General features: G+C 40.4%; 1 protein-coding gene across 4 annotated transcripts in view; it reads right to left on the reverse strand.

Annotated features, from left to right (window-relative positions):
- cxxc5a (CXXC finger protein 5a) overlaps positions 1 to 16,490 on the reverse strand; it is a 30,901-nt gene extending 14,411 nt beyond the window's left edge. The window contains exons 1-2 of one of the 4 annotated variants that reach the window (XM_063052703.1): positions 16,422 to 16,472; positions 16,252 to 16,313 (exon numbers count right to left, since the gene is read on the reverse strand). The gene's annotated coding sequence lies outside the window, so the exon portion shown is untranslated. Of the gene's footprint in view, positions 1 to 16,251; positions 16,392 to 16,421 lie in introns of those variants that run through there. The other 3 variants (XM_063052702.1, XM_063052705.1, XM_063052704.1) reach the window with 3 other exon arrangements.
- Positions 16,491 to 22,295: the final 5,805 nt, after the last annotated feature.

Raw genomic sequence — 22,295 nt, forward strand, 5'->3', positions numbered from 1 at the left:
TCCATGTAAATAACTTCAATTCCACAATGAAAGAGGACAAACACCAGCAAGAACACTCTACAACTCGGTTGACTCCATCTTTACATAATTATATCTTGCTATTTTATGTAAAAAGTAGTAATTGTGTGAAGAGGGCATGGTTCAACACAGGGTTATTTCATTTTAGATCCCTGACAGAAATGCCTCAGCTGTCTCATTTGGCAGGTAATGGGCATAAAGATCTGGACAGAATCTCAGCATATATTATCATACACCCTTCTAATTTAAAGGGTAGAAAGTCAAGCTAAATTTTAACTCCTGATTGCTATTTCATGCTCTTTGGTTGAAGCCAGCATTGGGTTTGGCATAATATTCCGTGTCTAAATGCAATCAGCCAACATCTGCAACCTAGAAACAGACACAAGCTTTTGTACAAAACCAGTGGATCCACTCCCAGCAGGAGTCAATTGAGCATAAGCTCATTCACAGCCACTTTAATTTCTGCTTCGAACTTCAGCTTCATTTATCAATCTTAGAAGCAAAGTTAAACAAGAACACATTCCAGACCTAATCAGTTCCCCTCTACCACCACTCTGCGCCGTCTAGCGGAATTAGTCCTTACTCTTAATAATTTCTCCTTTGGCTCCTCCCACTTCCTCCAAACTAAAGGTGTAGCTATGGGCACCCGTATGGGTCCTAGCTATGCCTGCCTTTTTGTTGGGTTTGTGGAACAATCTATGTTCCGTGCCTATTCTGGTATCTGTCCCCCACTTTTCCTTCGCTACATCGACGACTGCATTGGCGCTGTTTCCTGCACGCATGCAGAACTCGTTGACTTTATTAATTTTGCCTCCAACTTTCACCCTGCCCTCAAGTTTACCTGGTCCATTTCCGACACCTCCCTCCCCTTTCTAGATCTTTCTGTCTCTGTCTCTGGAGACAGCTTATCCACTGATGTCTACTATAAGCCTACTAACTCTCACAGCTATCTGGACTATTCCTCTTCTCACCCTGTCTCTTGCAAAAATGCCATCCCCCTCTCGCAATTCCTCCGTCTCCGCCGCATCTGCTCTCAGGATGAGGCTTTTCATTCTAGGACGAGGGAGATGTCTTCCTTTTTTAAAGAAAGGGGCTTCCCTTCCTCCACTATCAACTCTGCTCTTAAATGCATCTCCCCCATTTCACGTAAATCTGCTCTCACTCCATCCTCCCGCCACCCCACTAGGAATAGGGTCCTCCTGGTCCTCACCTACCACCCCACCAGCCTCCGGGTCCAACATATTATTCTCCGTAACTTCCGCCACCTCCAACGGGATCCCACCACTAAGCACATCTTTCCCTCCCCCCCTCTCTCTGCATTCTGCAGGCATCGCTCCCTACGCAACTCCCTTGTCCATTCGTCCCCCCCATCCCTCCCCGCTGATCTCCCTCCTGGCACTTATCCGTGTAAGCGGAACAAGTGCTACACATGCCCTTACACTTCCTCCCTTACCACCATTCAGGGCCCCAAACAGTCCTTCCAGGTGAGGCAACACTTCACCTGTGAGTCGACTGGGGTGATATACTGCGTCCGGTGCTCCCGATGTGGCCTTTTATATATTGGCGAGACCCGACGCAGACTGGGAGACCGCTTTGCTGAACATCTTACGCTCTGTCCACCAGAGAAAGCAGGATCTCCCAGTGGCCACACATTTTAATTCCACATCCCATTCCCATTCTGACATGTCTATCCACGGCCTCCTCTACTGTAAAGATGAGGCCACACTCAGGTTGGAGGAACAACACCTTATATTCCGTCTGGGTAGCCTCCAACCTGATGGCATGAACATCGACTTCTCTAACTTCCGCTAATGCCCCACCTCCCTCTCGTACCCCATCTGTTACTTATTTTTATGCACACATTCTTTCTCTCACTCTCCTTTTTCTCCCTCTCTCTCTGAATATACCTCTTGCCCATCCTCTGGGTCCCCCCCCCGTCTTTCTTCCCAGACCTCCTGTCCCATGATCCTCTCATATCCCTTTTGCCTATCACCTGTCCAGCTCTTGGCTCCATCCCTCCCCCTCCTGTCTTCTCCTATCATTTTGCATCTCCCCCTCCCCCCCCAACTTTCAAATCCCTTACTCACTCTTCCTTCAGTTAGTCCTGACGAAGGGTCTCGGCCTGAAACGTCGACTGCACCTCTTCCTACAGATGCTGCCTGGCCTGCTGCGTTCACCAGCAACTTTGATGTGTGTTGCTACAATTAGTACATATGCAAGTTTATCCAAAGCAATGAAAGATATATTTCAATCTCATCATCTCCAAAAGAAGATCAAAAAAGTTGTCTGCTGTCTATTTTAAACTTCAACAATAACCTATACTTCTATTCTTATGGAAGAATATAGGGTCATAAAATCATACAGAATCAAAATTCTATATGTTCTTCTGGGCACCATATCCAAGGCAACCATCAAGAACCCAACGCAGTAATTCTATTTTATAAACCCGTATCTATTATCAGTTCAATTTGGTTTTCATAGACATTAGAAACAAGGTTATTATGCAATATTTAACACTTCTATAATTAAGCATATATTGCTGCTTATACAGGATGTAATATGTATATATTTTGTGGATTCAGATGAAGATTAAATATTATATATAAGAAACAAATGAGGATATCTTCATTTCCTGTTTCGTAATTAAATCAATGATACAGAGGTTGGATCTGGAAAAAAGAGAAGCTACTGAATAATGAAACTCAGAGTTAGGTCATTTATACCATGTCTCAAAGACAAGAACCTCTGCAAGAGAAACAAATTCTCTTCCATTAGCCAGCACAACTTTCTTGCTTCGATACTGTTTTCATCTATATCAGTGGTTCCTAAACTTTTCTGGGTCACTGCTCCCTTGGTTTCCAGACCAGGTCTCCAACAACTCCCTTTCCATTTCCGGCCATTACAAAACAACTATAAAGAATTTTGATTTACGATGCACAGTGAAAGATTCCTGCCACTGCCTATAAGGTGTTTGTACGTTCTCCCCCGACTATGTTTCATAGGAACATAGAAAACCTACAGCTCAATACAGGCCCTTCAGCCCACAAAGCTGTGCCGAACATGTCCCTACCTTAGAACTACCTAAACTTTACCCATAGCCCTCTATCTTTCTAAGCCTCATGTACCTATCCAGGAGTCTCTTAAAACACCCTATCATTTCTGCCTCCACCACCGCCGCCGGCAGCCCTTTCCACACACCCACCACTCTCTGCGTAAAAAACTTACCCCTGACATCTCCTCTGTACCTACTTCCAAGCACCTTAAAACTATGCCCTCTCGTGATAGCCATTTCAGCCCTCGGAAAAAGCCTCTGACCATCCACACAATTAATGCCTCTCATTATCTTGTACACCTATATCAAGTCACCTCTCATCCGCCATTGTTCCAAGGAGAGAAGGCCAAGTTCAGTCAACCTATTCTCATAAGGCATGCTCCCCAATCCAGGCAACATCCTTGTAAATCTCCTCTGCGCCCTTTCTATGGTTTCCACATCCTTCCCATAGTGAGGCGACCAGAATTGAGCACAGTACTCCAAGTGGGGTCTGACTAGGGTCATTACCTGCATCATTACCTCTCGGCTCTTAAACTCAATCCCATGGTTGATGAAGGCCAATTAACCGTATGCCTTCTTAACCACAGAGTCAACCTATATGGCAGCTTTGAGAGTCCTATGGACTCGGACCCCAAGAACACTTTGATCCTCCACACTGCCAAGAGTCTTACCATTAATGCTATATTCTGCCATCATATTTGACCTACCAAAATAAACCACTTCACATTTATCTGGGTTGAACTCTATATGCCACTCCTCAGCCCAGTTTTGCATCCTTTCAATATCCTGTTGTGACCTCTGACAGCCCTCCACACTATCCACAACGCCCCCAACCATTGTGTCATCAGCAAATTTACTAACCCATTCCTCCACTTCCTCATCCAGGCCATTTATAAAAATCACCAAGAGTAGGGGTCCCAGAACAGATCCCTGAGGTACACCACTGGTCACCAGCCTCCATGCAGAATATGACCCATCTACAACCACTCTTTGCCTTCTGTGGGCAAGCCAGTTCTGTATCCACAAAGCAATGTTCCCTTGGATCCCATGCCTCCTTACTTTCTCAATAAGCCTTGTATGGGGTACCTTATCAAATGCCTTGCTAAAATCTATATACACTACATCTACTGCTCTAACTTCAACAATGTGCTTAGTCACATCCTCAAAAAATTCAACCAGGCTCGTAAAGCACGACCTGCCTTTGACAAAGCCATGCTGACGATTCCTAATCATATTATGCCTCTCCAAATGTTCATAAATCCTGTCTCTCAGGATCTTCTCCATCAACTTACCAACCACTGAAGTAAGACTCACTGGTCTATAATTTCCTGGGCTATCTCAACTCCCTTTCTTGAATAAGGGAACAACATCCGCAACCCTCCAATCCTCCAGAACCTCACCCATCCTCATTGATGATGCAATGGTCATTGCCAGAGGCTCAGCAATCTCCTCCCTCACTTCCCACAGTAACCTGCGGTATATCTCGTCCTGTCCCGATGACTTATTCAACTTGATGCTTTCCAAAAGCTCCAGCACATCCTCTTTCTTAATATCTACAGTCTCAAGCTTTTCAGTCCACTGCAAGTCATCCCTACAGTCGCCAAGATCCTTTCTCTTAGTGAATACTGAAGCAAAGTATTCATTAAGTGCCTCCGCTATCTCCTCCGGTTCCGTACACACTTTTCCACTGTCACACTTGATTGGTTCTACTCTCTCACATCTTATCCTCTTGCTCTTCACATACTTGTAGAATGCCTTGCGGTTCTCCTTAATCCTGTCCGCCAAGGCCTTCTCATGGCCCCTTCTGGCTCTCCTAATTTCATTCTTAAGCTCTTCCTGCTAGTCTTATAATCTTCTAGATTTATATCATTACCTAGCATTTTGAACCTTTCGTAAGCTCTTCTTTTCTTCTTGACTAGATTTACAACAGCCTTTGTGGACTACGGATCTCCTACCCTACAATCCTTTCCCTGTCTCATTGGAACGTACCTATGCAGAACCCCACGCAAATATCCCCTGAACATTTGCCACATTTCTTCTGTGAGAACATCTGTTTCCAATTTATGCTTCCAAGTTCCTGCCTGATAGCCTCGTAGTTCCCGTTACTCTAATTAAACATTTCCCTAACTTGTCTGTTCCTATCTCTCTCCAATGTTATAGCAAAGGAGATAGAATTGTGATCGCTATCTCCAAAATGCTCTCCTACTGAGAGACCTGACACCTGACTATGTTCATTTCCCAATACCAGATCAAGTACAGCCTCTCTTCTTGTAAGCTGATCTAGATATTGTGTTAAGCAACCTTCCTGAACACACCTAACAAACTCCACCCCAACTAAACCCCTCACTCTAAGGAGATGTCAATCAATATTTGGAAAATTATAATCTCCCACCACACAACCCTGTTATTATTACAACTTCCCAAAATCTGTCTCTCGATCTGCTCCTCGATGTCCCTGTTACTATTGGGTGGTCTATAAAAAATACCCAGTAGAGTTATTGACCCCTTCCTTTCTTTTCAAATCTTTTTATTGTATATATAGGAAAAATAACATGAGCACATCGAAGTAACAACACCTACAATGCCTCAAAAAAAACCATCATCTTAAAGATTGAAAACAAAATTTTGTGATAACAAAAAAAACCTACTGAGCAGAAAAGTAAGAAAAAAAGAGAACCCATTAGGTGTACAACCCCGGAGTCATGCATCATACAAAAAGCTTCTAAAAATAAACATCAAACCGCCAGCAAGAAAAGAAAATATACTAAGAAAATTTACAATTAGATCGTGGAAAAATTGTATCAATTAACTCAAATGATAATAACGAGCAAATGAGCCCCATCTTTTCTCAAAATCAAATAAAGGTTCAAAGATTCGACTTCTAATTTTCTCCAAACTAAGACATAGCATCACTTGAGAGAACCATTGTGACAAAGTGGGAGCTGATGTATCCTTCCACTTCAACAAAATGGCCCTCCTACCTATCAATGTAACAAATGCAATAACATGTTGGTCAGACACAGAAATACCAAGAATATTTTGAGGAACTATTCCAAAAAGCACAGTTAATTTATTAGGTTGTAAATTAATTTTAAGTGCTTTAGAAATTGTTGAGAAAACCGACTTCCAGAACTGTTCCAATATAGAACAAGACCAAAACATATGTGTCAGTGTAGCTATCTCAGTTTTACATCCATCACAATGACTATCAACATTAGGAAAGATTTTAGAGAGTCTCTCCTTTGTCAAATGATAACGATGTACAATTTTAAATTGTATCAATGAATGGCTAGCACAAATTGAAGAGTTAACCAACTTCAATATCCGCATCCAATCCTGCCTCATAAAAGTCAAATTAAGTTCCTTTTCCCAATCCTGTTTAATCTTAGACAAAGGACGCTTATCCCATTGTAATAGTAAATTATAAATTCTTCCAATAGAACCCTTAATCAAAGGATTCATACTCACAATAGCATCTAACAGGTCAGCCTCCAATATGTAAGGGAAATTACTTAAATATTTTTGTAAAAAATGTCTAACTTGAAGGTATTGCAGAAAGTGTGAGTATGAAAGAGAATATTTATCAATTAATTGTTCAAAGGACATCAATCTATCTTCTTTAAATAAATCCAAAAAAGAATTAATACCTTTATTTTTCCAAAGTAGAAAAATTTGATCACTCAAAGAAGGCTTAAAAAATTTAAACTTTGTAGTTTAATTTACTGATATTGACCCCTTCCTGTTCCTAACTTCCACCCACAGAGACTCCGTAGACAACCCATCCATGACTTCCTCCTTTCCTGCAGCCTTGGCACTATCGCTGATCAACAGTGCCACACCCCCACCTCCTTTGCCTCCCTCCCTATCCTTTCTGAAACATCTAAAGCCTGGCACTTGAAGTAGCCATTCCTGCCCCTGCACCATCCAAGTCTCTGTGTCTCTGTAATGGCCACAACGTCATAGCTCCAAGTGCTGATCCACACTCTAAGCTCATCTGCTTTATTCATGATACTCCTAGCATTAAAATACACATCTCAAACCATTGGACTGAATGCATCCCTTCTCTATCACCTGCCTATCCTCCCTTTCACACTGTTTCCAAACTTCCTCTATTTGTGAGCCAACCTCCCTTTCCTCTGCCACTTCAGTTCGGTTCCCATGCCCCTACATTTTCTCTGGGTGCTCCGGTTTCCTCCCACATTCCAAGGACATGCTGATTAGTAGGTTAATTAGTCATCGTAAATTGTCCTGTGATTAAGCGAGGGTTAAGTCGGGGTTTACTGGGGGCGGGGGGGGGTGGCTGTAGAAGCGCCAAAGTGCCTGTTCCACGCTGTACCTCAATATATAAACAAATCATAGGAACTGCAAATTCTCTGCAGTGACAAATAATTGCAAACATATTCAAATCTATTTAAAGCTACAAATACAATTATCTCTTGATTTAACTACAGTAAACACAATTTTCATAAACAATTTTAGAGGATACTAGTAGTGCAACTATTCACTACTTCATTGCTCTTTCAGTTTTCAACATGATAGATGGGCTTGGTACAGTGAAATCAGGCTGAATGTCACTCAGATGGAGTCTCGGATCCCCAGATTCAGTCATTTGGAGTCTGTTTTGTTGCTTTGAAATAAGTTAGGCGACTGCACTGAAACCTTACGCCACTAAATGTGATGTTGGAAAGGCAATAAAGAACATCTTGACCTTTTTACCACAGTGCAGGATAACGTTCAGAGATTTCTTTCTGCAACCAAAAGTCTTGATATGATTTTTTTTAACCTCAGCTTCAGCTCAGAGTTATTTTGTAATGAGATCAGTTCTTCCTCCATCCTTCCTCTTAATTCATCTGGAATGGATTTGTTACCCAATCTGGAATTTGGATTGAGAAAAGATCCTGAAATCTCTCTGCAGCTCGCCCAGTTGGGTGCAGTATACTTGAAGATTATCATCTGGTATTTTTAATTTCTCTTCTAACTCAAAGAGGCTCAGAAATTGACTTTGATAAGATTCACTATATTTCCTCTGCAATTGGAGATTGATTTCATTAAAGTTTGCAAGGAATTCTGACAAATAAGCAATGTTATGCCTAATATTCTTGAGCTAATTACTGAATGAAGTATTTGAATTTCAAAGAATTTTATCACAGTTTAAAAAAGTGCATAAATATCTCAGATAGTTTCCTTTTGAGAGTCATCTGACTTCTGTGTGCAAGAGCAAACATTCAAACTGTTCACAATTCTCAATACAAAGCTCTCAAAATAGTGAAGAATTGAGAGCATGCGACTTGACTTTATTTACCGCTGCGATAACAGTACTTGCTGATTTATGCAGGGTATTTGTGACAAAATGCTGTCTGTGAAAGGTAAATATTTTACGTCCAGTTTTTTTTCAAGGAAGCAATAACCCCATGGTGGCGTCCTGTTGTTGGTGGTGCCCCATCAGGCTACAAGCAAGAATATTGATGAGCAGAGTGTCCTTCTCTTTGAAAAATTCTTCAACAACTCAAAATATTGAATCCTCCTTTGTATCTGTTTCCAGTCCCTTTGCAATAACAATTCTTGAACCATGCTTTCATCTTCTATGAAGCAAACATAAGAAAGAAGCAGAGATTTGTTGCCAGGCAAAATTGACTCATCCAACAGCAGAGCAAACTCTGTTGTCCTAAGTATGTTGTGCAATATGTCTTCCACATTCTCAACATTTCATCTATTTAGAGTTGTCACTGAGTGAAATCAATTTAGTTATTTGGTCTGATGACTTATGCAAATCTGTACTCAGAACCTCCCTTACTGCTGGCAGAATCAGTACTTCTCCAATTGTATGAGGCTTTCCAGATTCAGCAATGAGCAATGGAATGATGTATGAAGCACACAAACTGTCACTGTTTGTTGTGAAGTGATGGCAAACATGTTTTGAAGTGTTTTCCACTTCTGAACGTTTTCATGAAGCGACTGAAAATAAACCAGAGTGTATTCTCTTCAAATGTTCAAGAAGCCTGGATGACTTCATTGCCTCCTTTGAATAAAACCTTTTCACACAATAGACACATTGGCTGCTGTTGGTTGCATGATTTCTGGTATAATCAATATTTCAGATACTCCACACTATATTGTTCACACTTCTTTTTCACCCGGTCTGCTTCTGCCATTTTCATTATGAATTAACAACCAAGATCTATCACCTCTTGCTTAAGTCCATCCTCAAGTGCTGCGATCAATAAAGAGGAAAGTTATGATATAATCACAGCTCAGGTAAAACCTGACTCTCTGCCTGAAGGTACATGGGTGGAGCAGCTATATCTCAGGTGTGCCACGGGCTAGAGAAATGTGGATTAGACCATTCAAAAGGGTCAATTTTTAAGCTTTCTTCCAATGAACGCCAAAGCCTAATTCACAGGAATTGCATCACTGTGTGCTTGGAGTATGGGAATCATACTAGCTAATACTGTACCACAGTAGTGAACAGCAATAATGCCTGGGCTGGGCCTAGAAATAACATGACTTCTTCAATCCAAATTTCTCATAGTATGCCAAAGCGCAGAAGTATCATATTGTTTTTCAACAACTATCATGCACTTCGAGCAAAGTCTAAGAGAACGGTGGGTTAGCAAGTGATGAGGTGATTACGTGATCATTGTAATCAATTATGAGGCACTGAGGATCAAATGCTGCTACGTAGATATTCATTACTTAAATTAAACCTGTAATTCCTCAGCTGCCCTCCCCCTTGCTACAGAGCACCCCCCACCACCCACTTTATCTTTACCATCCCCTTGGAAACTCCCACCATCCCCAGGGGAGGGATGATGTCATCCACTTTGGGAACCACTTGTCTATGTTTACCACAAATTCCTTTGATTGAAAACAGTAAGCTGAAAGAAATTCAGGGAAAATCTAACAAACAGAAAACATTTTTAAATAATGTATTTAATACAGGATATTTATAAGTACAATAGCCTTGTAAAATCTTGCAATTGTTATCAAGGCAGTGAAAACCCCAATAATGCAAATTCAATGGCATCCAAAAATGATGTTAGGATCATAATGCATGCCAGCTTTGCAAGTTAGCCTACATCTCGAAATGAGGAGATCAGGTACCAGAAGACATTTGGGCAACACAGAAAGGAGTAGACTCCATGATTTTTTGATGTTGTATTACAGGCCTTGACAAAGGAGGTGGAACTGAGGAGATACAATCATAGTGGATAGAGAACAGATGACCCTGGGAGATCAATGCCAGCAGCCAAGAGCCTGGTTGCAAGTGTTGAGTGTTTGATGACAAGATGACAATTTGGTCAAAGTGAGCAATGGACCTGTGAGTATCAAATGTAGTACAAAATGTACTCCATGTCCCAGATGATACTCACAATACCATCACCCATACCAATACCATCATAAGTACTGCCACTGAGAATTATGATTCTCACTTAACATTCAGAAAGTCCACTTGAATATCTCTGATCTTTACTGTGCATGTGAAACTTGCTATCACACAGAAGAGTTGAAATAAAGAGTATGGATAGATTTATGGGGAAGCTGGACATGAACATGAGGGGGAAGGGAATAGAAGGTTGCACTGATGAGGAAAGTTCAGAAGGGGCTCAATTGGAACATCAACTGTGGAGGGGACTGGTTGTGCTATGTTTGTTCCTATGTAATCGTACGCATGAAGACTTTCACTTCACAATCATGCCAGCCACATCACCCAAATACATTGCATGATACTTACTAACAGACTTCCTTCTCCCTTGTGCAACATGGTCAAATGGAGACATCAGCAACAAACAAAAGGCTTGTCTGCAAGTCATGTCTACCATTGAAGAGATGGTGCCAGCTATCACTGGAACTCCTCCTGCTGAAATCATAGCATCGTCTTCCATAGCCTCCTCCTGGTAATTCCGTAGCTGTCAAATCTGATTTGCCAGCTAGTTGGCATAAACTCACCACCATCCACCCCCTTGAACTTCTGATGCTCCCACAAGCCCTTTCCCTCTCAGAGAGCCAAAACCACCACCTGGCCAGGGACAGGAGAAAAATGACAGAGATGAAGATGCACCATCATCTGCTCCCAGTGTAGATACTGACAACATGCATAACTTGGGAAGAGAGCAGAGGCAAATTTGTATATTGAAGACATTGAGCATATTGGCCCACAGTCATCATTGGGGGCACGAACACTGGAGGGTGAAGTTACACATAGTTCAGCTGCAGGGGACTCAAGACAACGACTTGAACTTGGCAGTTAATGGAAGGAAGCAGACAGGGAATACTTGGTACTCTGGAAAAAATGCCAAGAAGCCCAGTCTCAAAGTCAGAAAGCTGGAAGAGACTGGATGTCAAGTTGGCCCGGGTCTTCAGCAAGATTTTGAACTTGTTCATTAAATCACAGAAGTGCTGGCCAACTCCATCTGCAATCTTGTGAGCCCAACGATGATGCAGTGTCTCATGGCTGATACTGCAACTTTTATTTCAGTGTTCACTTCATTTCAGAGCGGTGCCGTGGGAGCTCAGTCTGCTGCCAAATAATAGCTGGCTGCCACCATCAGAGCTGTGGTGTAAAGGGACTAGTAGGCAGGCAGTCTAATGACCTGCATTGCCATTGATTATAATACTGATGAGGCACTGCCCAGGGGAGCAACACTGAGCCACATCCTTGTCTTAGGAAGACATCATTCATGCTCACTTCTTTTGCCTTTCTACTATTGCCTATGCTACTACCTGTCAGACCAATAAAAGTCCACAAAAATTGGCTGATATAGTCCAGTCTATTACAGGCAAAGCCCGCCCCATCATTGAACACATCTATAAGGAGTGCTGCTGTAAGAATGTAGCATCCAGCATCAATGACCCCCATCATCCAAGCAATACTCTCTTCCCACTACTGTCATTGGGCAGGAGGTATAGGAGCCTTAGGTTCCACACCACCAGGTTCAGGAAGAGTTATTACCTTATAGACTGCTAAACCAGCATGGATAACTTATTCACTCATTCACCTCAATGCTGAACTACTCCACAACATATTGACCAACTTTCATGGACTCTGCAGCTCATATTCTACATATTATTTATTTATTTTCAGTTTACTATTTACACTATTTGTCCTCTTTTGCACATTGGATGTTTGTCAGTCTATGTTTTTTAATAAATTCTATTGCATTTCTTTATTTCCTTGAAATTGTCTGCAAGTAAATGTATCTCAGCGTAGTATGTGGTGACATATACTTACTTTGATAGTAAATTTACTTTGTACTTTGTACTTTGTACTTTTTACCTTTGAAAAAGAAGCAGTGTATAGCCGGGCTTTTAAGGTACAGAGAAATTCGGTGTAATCTTTCATTGCCATTTCTTTCTCCTCAACTGAACTCTGCAATGTTCCACCAGCTGTACTGCAGCAACTGGCAGATCACTGCTTTAAAGCGAGGGACACATAAAACCACTGAGGGGTGTATAGTTGAAATCCTTAAGTTTGGATTGCATGTTCAATGTGCACTTGCTTTTATTTTTCGCTGTCGTCAAGCTGTTTGAACGGGCAGTGATAAGGAGGCAAGAAGGAGTACAAGAATCTGATAAATACGTGCACTTGAATGAGTTTTTCGTAGACAGCCATTACACCAGTGGGTGGGGCAAGCCCAAAAGAAACCTTGCAAATGGCATAGGGCTAAAAGACTTGCAGTTAGCTATCAGACCACCAGAACTTCGCTTATTCCTGAACATCTCTAATATTCAGAAAGATAAATAACATTCAAAATGTCTATTTATCTGTTAGAAATTCAAAATAAACATAACACACTAACTTAAAGATTACAAGAAATTATACAATTTTGTCAACACTGTAAGATAAAAATCGGGCATTTTTTTTAAAAACAATATGTTTAATTGAAATTAAATTCCAGCTGAATCTGAAAGTCAGGATCATAAACAGAGTTCTGCAACAAATTATGAATGGATGATGATTCAGATGAGGTCAAGGCTTAAAAAGTCCAACTGCTTCTTTAGGCACAACACTGAGTTTCTTATTGAAACTGTTGTTGTAGAAAGGCAAGAGCTTTTACAACTAGAAGTGCATTAGGGCACTCAGATAAGTATACCTTATCTTCTATGAACCACATATCTCTCCCATTAAAGATGTTGTTTCCTTTCATTCATGTACTCTGACACACAACTCAAAAATGCTTCACAATGCTGTCTTGCCTTCAATATAACCTACGTTATCAGTCTGCCAAAACAGCTTTTTTGATTACCTATTTCCCCAAAATATCTTAAGAAGGTCATAAAAGTGAGGAATTAGCTCTTGTGATACAAGGCTTCAGGTGTTTAGAGAAGTTTAAAACCTTACTCAGATTTTAGCAATGAATATGAGAAAAAACATCATCTCTGAATCCTACAAAAGCATGAAAGGTAAGAGGGTTTCTTTTATTTCTTCAGCTGCACGTACAACTAACCAGGTAGTAGAGGTCAATGCAAAATGAATGAATCATTGGGAAAGATGTTGATGTAGTCACAGCAACCCCAACAGACAGACATCCTGTAAAATCAAGAGATAGATGCTGCAAGTTGCAGATCTATGGTTCAATTATATCTGTGGTTGTTATATAGTGTCATTTTCATAATTGTATATATTAGCAACATATTTGATTTAATTTACGCTCCTAAAATTAAATTTGGAGCTGAATTATAAATGTCTCATTTCAGTTAGCCATTATTTGAACATAAGAGTATGTTAAACTCCCACATTTCTAAATCACATTCCATGGACGACACTCTCACATAATCCATCAATAAGCACTCGTCTGCAGCAGCCATAGCACAATGTAGTACTACTCCAAATAACTCAACAACCAAAGATCACTCATGGATGCAGAGAACTCTGAGTTTTCCACTGTTGTGACCAGCATATTAAAATCTCACCTTCATTTCTCTTGCCTCTGCATGCTCATCTCAGTAAATGGGAAATATTTATAGCTTGCAAACAAGGTAAAGTTACCACCATTGGGTTAAACGTTCTTGATCAACCCCAATTTCCCTTTTTGTTGCAAACCATGGAAGGGAAAAGAGGGTGTTCAAGAGTTTGGTTAATCTATTACCAGCAGACTTGTCAACCTTTCAGGAAAATGTTTCCCTCAATATTACATTTCTCTGTAGACTACAAGATTTCCTATGTAAGAGAATATTATTTGTAGGTATAGAATTCTGAACCGCAATTACTTTCGTCACACACACACACACTTTATAGATATATATATCATGTATATATCCAAATTCATTAAATTAATTGAATCCTATCCACCATATCTGCATTACTTTCTGAAAGCAGTGACTCATTTTGAGGTTGAATCACATGAACTTCCACTGCACTTCAACAGCACATTCATACAGCACCTTTCATTTGTCACCTAAATATCCACAAGCCACGCAAAACTGTTCAAAATGGAAGGGGAAAGAATTTTGCTCAGTATTGGCAATGAACCACCAGAATCATGGAGCCTGACTCCTGCAATAAACACAAAAGGTAACAGCTTTCCTTGCATTTCCTCTGCTGCACAAACTACCAAGCAGTAGCAGAGGTCAATGCAAGATGAATCACACCACTGGGGGAAATGCCTGTGCAGTCACAGTAACCTCAATATTCAGGCACCCTACAAAATTACTCATCTGGCATCCATACATACGCTCTTTGCAAAAGAAATCATTTTACGGTTATCAGGAATGCACATATTATCATTTTGTTTCCTATTCCACCCCAAAATATCATTTTTATTGCTGTCTCAGTTGATAGAAGCTAAGTAAGCATAATGCAGTCTTACAGTAGATACCTACACAGTCAATTGATAATCAAACTAACCATCTCTCATACACTGAAAGTTTTCAAAATTCAGTACATTTTTTAAAACTTTATTTATGAAATCTTACACTGTGAATTATCAATAATTTTCAGCATGTTGTTGTCACAAATATATTACCCTAATGTTATTAAAATAATCAGTCACATCTGATAGTCTACTTAAATCTCTAGTAACTTATTTAATCATATTCAAACCAAAATATGCATTCATATCATGATGACACTGGATATCTGCTTTAAACTGAGCAGTTTTTATAAAACATTTCTGTATCGTTTGCCATATAAAGTAGAAAAATATCTGAATTAACACACACACCTGCATTCTCTACCCCATTACCTGACAGGCAGATATTAGCATTTTACCAATCGTTCCCCTAACGACTGTTCTGAGACATAGGTGATGTCATTCAGGAACCTATAAAGCCAGTCAGAAATCCTCCCTCTTCCTATCCAAGGAATATGTTCAAGAACTCTTGTTGTTAGGCACAAATATCCACGTTATCTGCACAGTTCCTGCCATTTATTCCAATTTTTTGTTTTATTTAACTTCCCATAATCACTACGACTGTAATCTCGCGAACACTTAATTTACACCAAAGGGTGTGCTTTAAAAGGTGGCATTGCCGGTTTACAGTTTCTCAACAAAACGCAGCTTTGATCCAAAGCGCTATTCCCATTTATCAAACTGTCGTTAATATATTTACTCTGTAGCACTGAGCCATAACTGAAGTCCAACAATTAATAGATACCTGTCCACTGTGTATGTTGGGGGGGGGGAGAGGAGGAGGGGGGGTGTCCCCTAGTGAATGTGGCTTAAAAAATAAAACACAGATACATATTGTCAATGATAATAGCCATAACTTCTCGATTAATGGTCGCATATCGTTTGAAAGAAAAGCATTGTTTAACAGAACACTCTACTGACAAACACTGCTCTCCATAAACTGCAAAGGATAAAATGTAAAAAAAGGAAGTGGAAAAGAAACAAATACACACGATTCGCTTTAAATTTGTAAACATGCCTTCGCCAATTTACAAACTACACGAGTCATACGGTAGGCAGCGTGGACTATATCCATGCTACAAATTCACATCAAATACTTCTGTGTGTTTTCCCTTTTTATATATAATTTGCACCAATGAGCTGAACCCCGTATGTTAACTGCGACCAACACTACGATAATTCACTATCGGCACAAAACCAACTACTTTTCTTCCCCACCGGCCATCCAAAATATTGCAATTTTTTTGCCTCATATCCAGTACAGCACACTAAGATTTCGGTATGATAACATCTGCATATTTGCAAACACAGGCCCTTTTTTCCCGCACCTACCAAAGGCAGATCCAGCGGAGGGAGGGATGTGCCTGCCCGGCCAGTGTCAGAGAGCTGCAGCACTGAAGATCAAACAAACCCAAAGACACAGATCACAATCACACTTCAAAGCAGCAATAACAATCTCATGGAAAACTGTGCTGTAAGGTAACTGTGTTGCAAAAACTCACTTAATAACACAAAGTGAGGGTGCTACAACCTTCCGATTCCTGCAAGCCTTCCTCTACATCCCAGATCGCTCTGGAAGTACATGCAAACACATTTCATAGATTTTTGGAGCGCGCTACAAAAACCGAACTGGATCTAGGTGAACCGATGGCTTAACCTTTTGAACTAAAATATAACTCAACCCAACTGCTAGTAAAATTTCACACTTTTTCGGGCTCGCCTTTAAATATAACATTCAGCAATGTGTAGACGTACAGAAATCGCTGTGAGAAGTTTCACAATAAATGGCCAGTTTTATTTTATATGCACACTTCCCGTATGAATATGCTATTGGCAAATTTTCCTGTATTTTGTAGAGCCGCTTGTAATATTTGCAACATGTTGAAATGTGCGAGTTCGCGCTCTGGGAAAGCATTTAACATTTATCAGATCCCCCCTTTAGACTACAGTCCATCTTTTCGGTGTGCTTCTTGGATTCGGCAGATTGCCAAGTGAAGTGTGTAGAAACGACACCGCCAGGGCGGCAGAGATTTTCCTTAATTTCATTTTTTCCCCCATCCTAGCTAGCCGGAGACAGGCTGACATTGGTTGGAAAGTGGAGCAGCTCGTCAGGGACAATCAATGAGCATCGATCGGGTTGAGCGTCTGCAACCAGCAAACAACACATCAACACACAGCCACCACACACTGACTGCCTTAATCTTGTGTTTCACAGTCGGACTGTCGAAACCTGCACTCCCCCCTCCACACACACACACACAGACACGCTCTGCAATCTCGCTTCAGTCTCCATATTTTCCCCCAGACTAACTCTAGTTGCACATAATGTGTGCACATAATGTGGGCATGGTTTATTTTAAAAATAAAACCTCAAGCCCACTAAATTGAGGTTAGCTCGAGTGATCACATCTGAACCAATCGCACAACCGCACATTTGGATTTAAGGGGGAATTAAGCAAAAGTCTCAAGTCCGGCACAAATGTGGAAAATTAATTCAACAAGCCTTGAGCATTATAGTTAATATTAAAACTGATGACAGTAAGCGATAACTGAAGTTTTTTAAAATTTCCATTTCATAAAAATAGTGATTCAAATTCAGATTTGCTTTTGAATTACGGTGATGTTTTATTGACTTTTTAGTAGATTCATACTTGGGTACTGTATAATATACCGTTTTCCCACGACTTTCTTGATAAAAATGTTTTTTTTTAAACGAATTTGTCACCAGACCGTACCAGGCAGCATAACGCTGATTGAGTGCTTTTATTCAATGATTTGATCCACACAAGGTCTTTTGTCATTGATTTAAAATTTTACTCCAGTGACTTTTGATAACTATTTTTACCTCTGGAATGTACTCCCAGGACTTACAAGTTTCGAAGGGAAATTTTCAAGTGGCTCTTTCTCTTTCCTGTCATAATCATTTTAGCAATTGAATGCTTGGTGGGGGTGCGAGACTAATTCTTCTCACATGGACGTTTGAGGGTTTTTTTTAAAGAGCAGGTTAACAGTATTCTGTTTTAGCTGCCCTTGATATGGATACACGTGCTTTAAGTATTGGATTGATTTGGGGAATTCAAAACTTCGCAAAGCTGCTATTTGCTAACTATTCAGAAAAAAGGATGGAGTTGATGATGCGTCAATATAAATGCCGTTAACACTATTGTTACCGGTTCTGTGAAATACAGGGCACTGAGTTTTGTTATCTGTTCTAAAAGATGTATGAAAAATGCATTCTCAAAATATTCTCTGAAAATCTTGTACATATATTATACATTTAGCTTTGTTAAGCCCCTGAGAAATATTATATATATATTGCATCAGAGTTCAGATGCTCAGCAACCATAAAAATGAACACTTGGCTTTTGCATTAATGTTACTTTATTTTTACTTTTTAAATGTTTTGTTGCTGATCAACGATTTTTCTACAGAACCAAACTTTAAATTTCTAAGAATTGGAATCCCTGTTCTAGCCTTGTCCATTTTGAATGGAATATGCGTTCAGCGGGCACTTGCGGTACCTAATAAAGGTGCCACTGGGTGTATTCCGTGGTCTTCTGCTGCAGTAACCCATCCACTTCGAGGTTCGGCATGTGCTGCATTCAGAGATGCTCTTCTGCACATCGCTTTCGTAACGTGATGTTAGTTGAGTTACTGTCACCTTCCTGTCAGCTTGAACCAGCCCGTGATTCTCCTCTGACCTCTTACTAACAAAAGGTTTTGGCCCACAGAACCGCCTGTCACTGGATGCTTTTGTCTTTCGCACCATTCTCCGTAAACTCTAGTGACTATTGTGCATGAAAATCCCAGGAGATCAGCAGTTTCTGAGATACCCAAACCATCCCGTCTGGCACCAACAATTATTCTACGGCCAGTCAGTTAGATCATATTTCTTCCCCATCCTGATGTTTAGTCTGAACAACAACTGAACATCTTGACCATATCTACAGGCATTTATGCACCGTGTTGCTGCCACATGATGGGCTGATTGCATTAACAAGAACTGGTCCACTTAATAAAGTGACCACAGAGTGTATATGATTGTGGCAAATCATATGACGCCGATAGTCTCAAGATCCACCTTTATTCTCAGATGTCCAGTGGGCCAATTAAACTATATTTGCTTATATTTAGAACACATTTTCAATTGTGTAAAAACTACTGTCCAAGGAGGCTGTCATTGTACTGTGCATGGGCCTTGTGTCTTGAGACTTATGTGAAAAATCAGTTTCAGGATTACATGGATGATCAACTGCAACTTCTTGAACATAAACACCACTGAAACCTTCTCTGCAACATCATGAATTCCAAGCTGAGTTCAAAGTGGCATTATTCCAGGAATAGATACCCACGAGCCAATCTCAGTCTGGAGGAACATTTGGATTTTGAGTTGGCGGGAATTTGGAAATTTGGGGAAAAATATATAATGTTAGAAAATGGCCCTAGCCCACCAACTATTTTTAGCTCAAAGGTATTACACTTCTCCATGCAGATCACCTGATGACAATCACACAATTGTGGTGATGTTTCGAAGTGTCATAATTTTAAGCAGGTAGACTTGCTTTCATTCCTGGAGTCACGGGGGCCCAAGATCCATCACAATGGGAGACCAGACTAGATGTACAAATGCACATGCCTTATTCGCATTCTCTCCTCTTTCTCAGAGTTTTTCTCACACTTTCTCTATCTCTGATAATCCTCTCCCTCCATCAGTCAACCCCTCTCTCAGCAGCCTCATTGCTCACTCATCCATCTGTCATAGCTGCTTCCTCTTTAGTTCAGCTTGTTCACTTTCACTCAGCCCATCCCAACACCCTACCACTTCATCCAGTCTTCCCTCTCAGCACCCAATCTTTCCTTCACCCCACTCTCAGCTCATTTTCCTTCACCCATTACCTTTCTTCTCAGCCCTTCCCCTTCATCCATCCCACCTCCTCTGCACCCCCTTTTCTTCCAGTTTCCTCTTCTTTCCTATAAGCACCTTCACCCATCACTCAACATCTTCCTAGTCCCTTCAAATTCCTACCACTCAACACACTCCCCTTCTCTCGCCCCCTACCCACCTACTCAACACCCCTTCATTGCTCTCCACTTCAGCTCCCTCTCTCTTCACAGACCCTCCCCTTCCAGCACACTCATTAATACTCTTATGCCTCCCCACCCCAGAGCAGATTTAGTTTTAAAACCACTTCCATTAGTTTCTTAGAATTACTGAAACCTAGCAGTGAAGGCAAGGTGACACAGAAACAGGAATTTAGGTAACTAAATAATTTTATGTGAAAACTATTTTGGTAATCAAGGAGGCAAATAGCTACCAGAATCCAAAAAACAAAGTAGCAGAGTTAGGCCAATTGGCCCATCAAGTCACCTTTGCCATTCCATTGTGGCTGATATATTATCCCTTTCAATCCCTTTCTCCTGCCTTCTCCCTAATCAAGAATCAGTCATTGAGAGGTTCATAAGAATGATCTCAAGCTTAGCCTAGATACTATAGGTGTAGATAGAGTGGATGTGGAGAGGATGTTTCCTATAGTTTAGGGAGTGTAGGATGAGAGGGTACAACCTCAGGATAGAGAGACATCCATTTAGGACAGCCATGAGAAGGAACTTCTTTAGCCAGAGGCTGGTGAATCTGTGGAATTCATCTCCACAGATGGCTGTGGAGGCCAAGGTATATTTAAAGCAGAGTTTAATAGGTTCTTGATGAATAAGGGTGTCAAAAACTTACAGGGAGAAGGCAGGAGAATGGGGTTGAGAAGGATAATAAAGGAAATCAACCATACTGGCATGGCAGAGCAGACTCGATAGGCCAAATGGCCTAATTTTGCTAATGTCTTATGGCCTTATGGCATGAAAGGGTTAACTTATAAGGAGCATTTGATGGCTCTGGGCCTGTACTCGCTGGAATTTAGAAGAATGTTTTGGGTTATCTCTTTGAAACCTATTGAATGTTGAAAAGCCTAGGTAGATAGGACGCAGAGAGGATGTTTTCTATTGTGGGGAAGTCTCGGACAAGAGGGCACAGATTCAGAATACAAGGATGTTCATTTAGAACAGAGATGAGGAGGAATTTCTTTAGCCAGATGGTGGTGAATCTGTGGAATTCATTGCCATAGATGGCTGTGGAGGCCTAGTCATTAGGTATATTTAAAGTGGAGGTTGATAGGTATCTTGATGAGGCAGACCCATTGCCATCTTAAAGCAGATTTCTTTCTTTCTTTTTCAATCTTTTTTATTAATTTCAGCATCATTAACATTACAGAATATAGATACAGAGAAATTGGGATTACATTATTGATAAATAGTTTATACAAGTATGAGCTCAATTGACACATAATTAATGAGCCTCCCGAAGTCTCAAAAAGTACAAATATAATATAGGAAAATATAAAGTGAAAATATAAAAATATCATGAAAAAAGAAAAAAAAATTATACCCCCCAAAAAGTCTAACCCAACTAGAAGAAAACTAAAGAAAAAAAAAGAAAAAGAATGGGCTATTATGATACCTTAGATAAGACCATTAGTGTCATTAACTCCGCTCCTCTCCCCGTATATGGAGTAACAAAATAGAATTGGAAAGGGTGAAATTACATCATATGAAAGTATTGAATAAATGGTCTCCAAATTTCTTCAAATTTAATAGAAGGGTCGTAAATGACATTGCTAATTTTTTCTAAATTTAAGCAAGACATAGTTTGAGAAAACCATTGAAATGTAGTAGGAGGATTAATCTCTTTCCAATTCAATAATATGGATCTTCTAGCCATTAGTGTAACAAAAGCAATCATCCGACAAGCTGAGGGGGTCAGATGATGTTGTTCTATCATTGCAGTAATAGGATGAGGTTGTAAATCAATATTCAAAACAGTTGAAATAATATCAAAGATATCGTCCCAGTATTTCTTTAGCAAAGGACATGACCAAAACATATGAGTTAACGAAGCTGTCTCAGAATGACAAAGCAGATTTCTACAATAATTCAAGAATGTCCCAGATAATAGGTGGATTGAAATGTCCAAACATTTGTCGTATTCTTCTGAGGAATCCAACAAGGGGAGTTTAGAATCTTAGCTATGCAGCAGGAGATATGTGTATATTCTATATGGCCCAGGACTGACCACATACTCCATTACCTCCTGAAGCTTTGTCCGATAATGCAGCACATAGACGTGAACTTCCTTACTTAAGGGTCTGTTGCTTGGAAACTCTAAAGGGCTGCATGAATTGTTGCTACTGACTATAACCTATCAACTCATGGGCAGGTCCAGTGACCTCAGCAGCTCTGGGGTCAATAGCTGCTGAAGCCCTTAAGCTAATCCACCAGCCACGGAATTTCAGCATTTAATTCCAGACATACTTGCAGCATGTGCTCCA

Source organism: Mobula hypostoma, chromosome 7 (genome assembly GCF_963921235.1).
Source record: "Mobula hypostoma chromosome 7, sMobHyp1.1, whole genome shotgun sequence".
NCBI classification, from domain to species: domain Eukaryota; kingdom Metazoa; phylum Chordata; class Chondrichthyes; order Myliobatiformes; family Myliobatidae; genus Mobula; species Mobula hypostoma.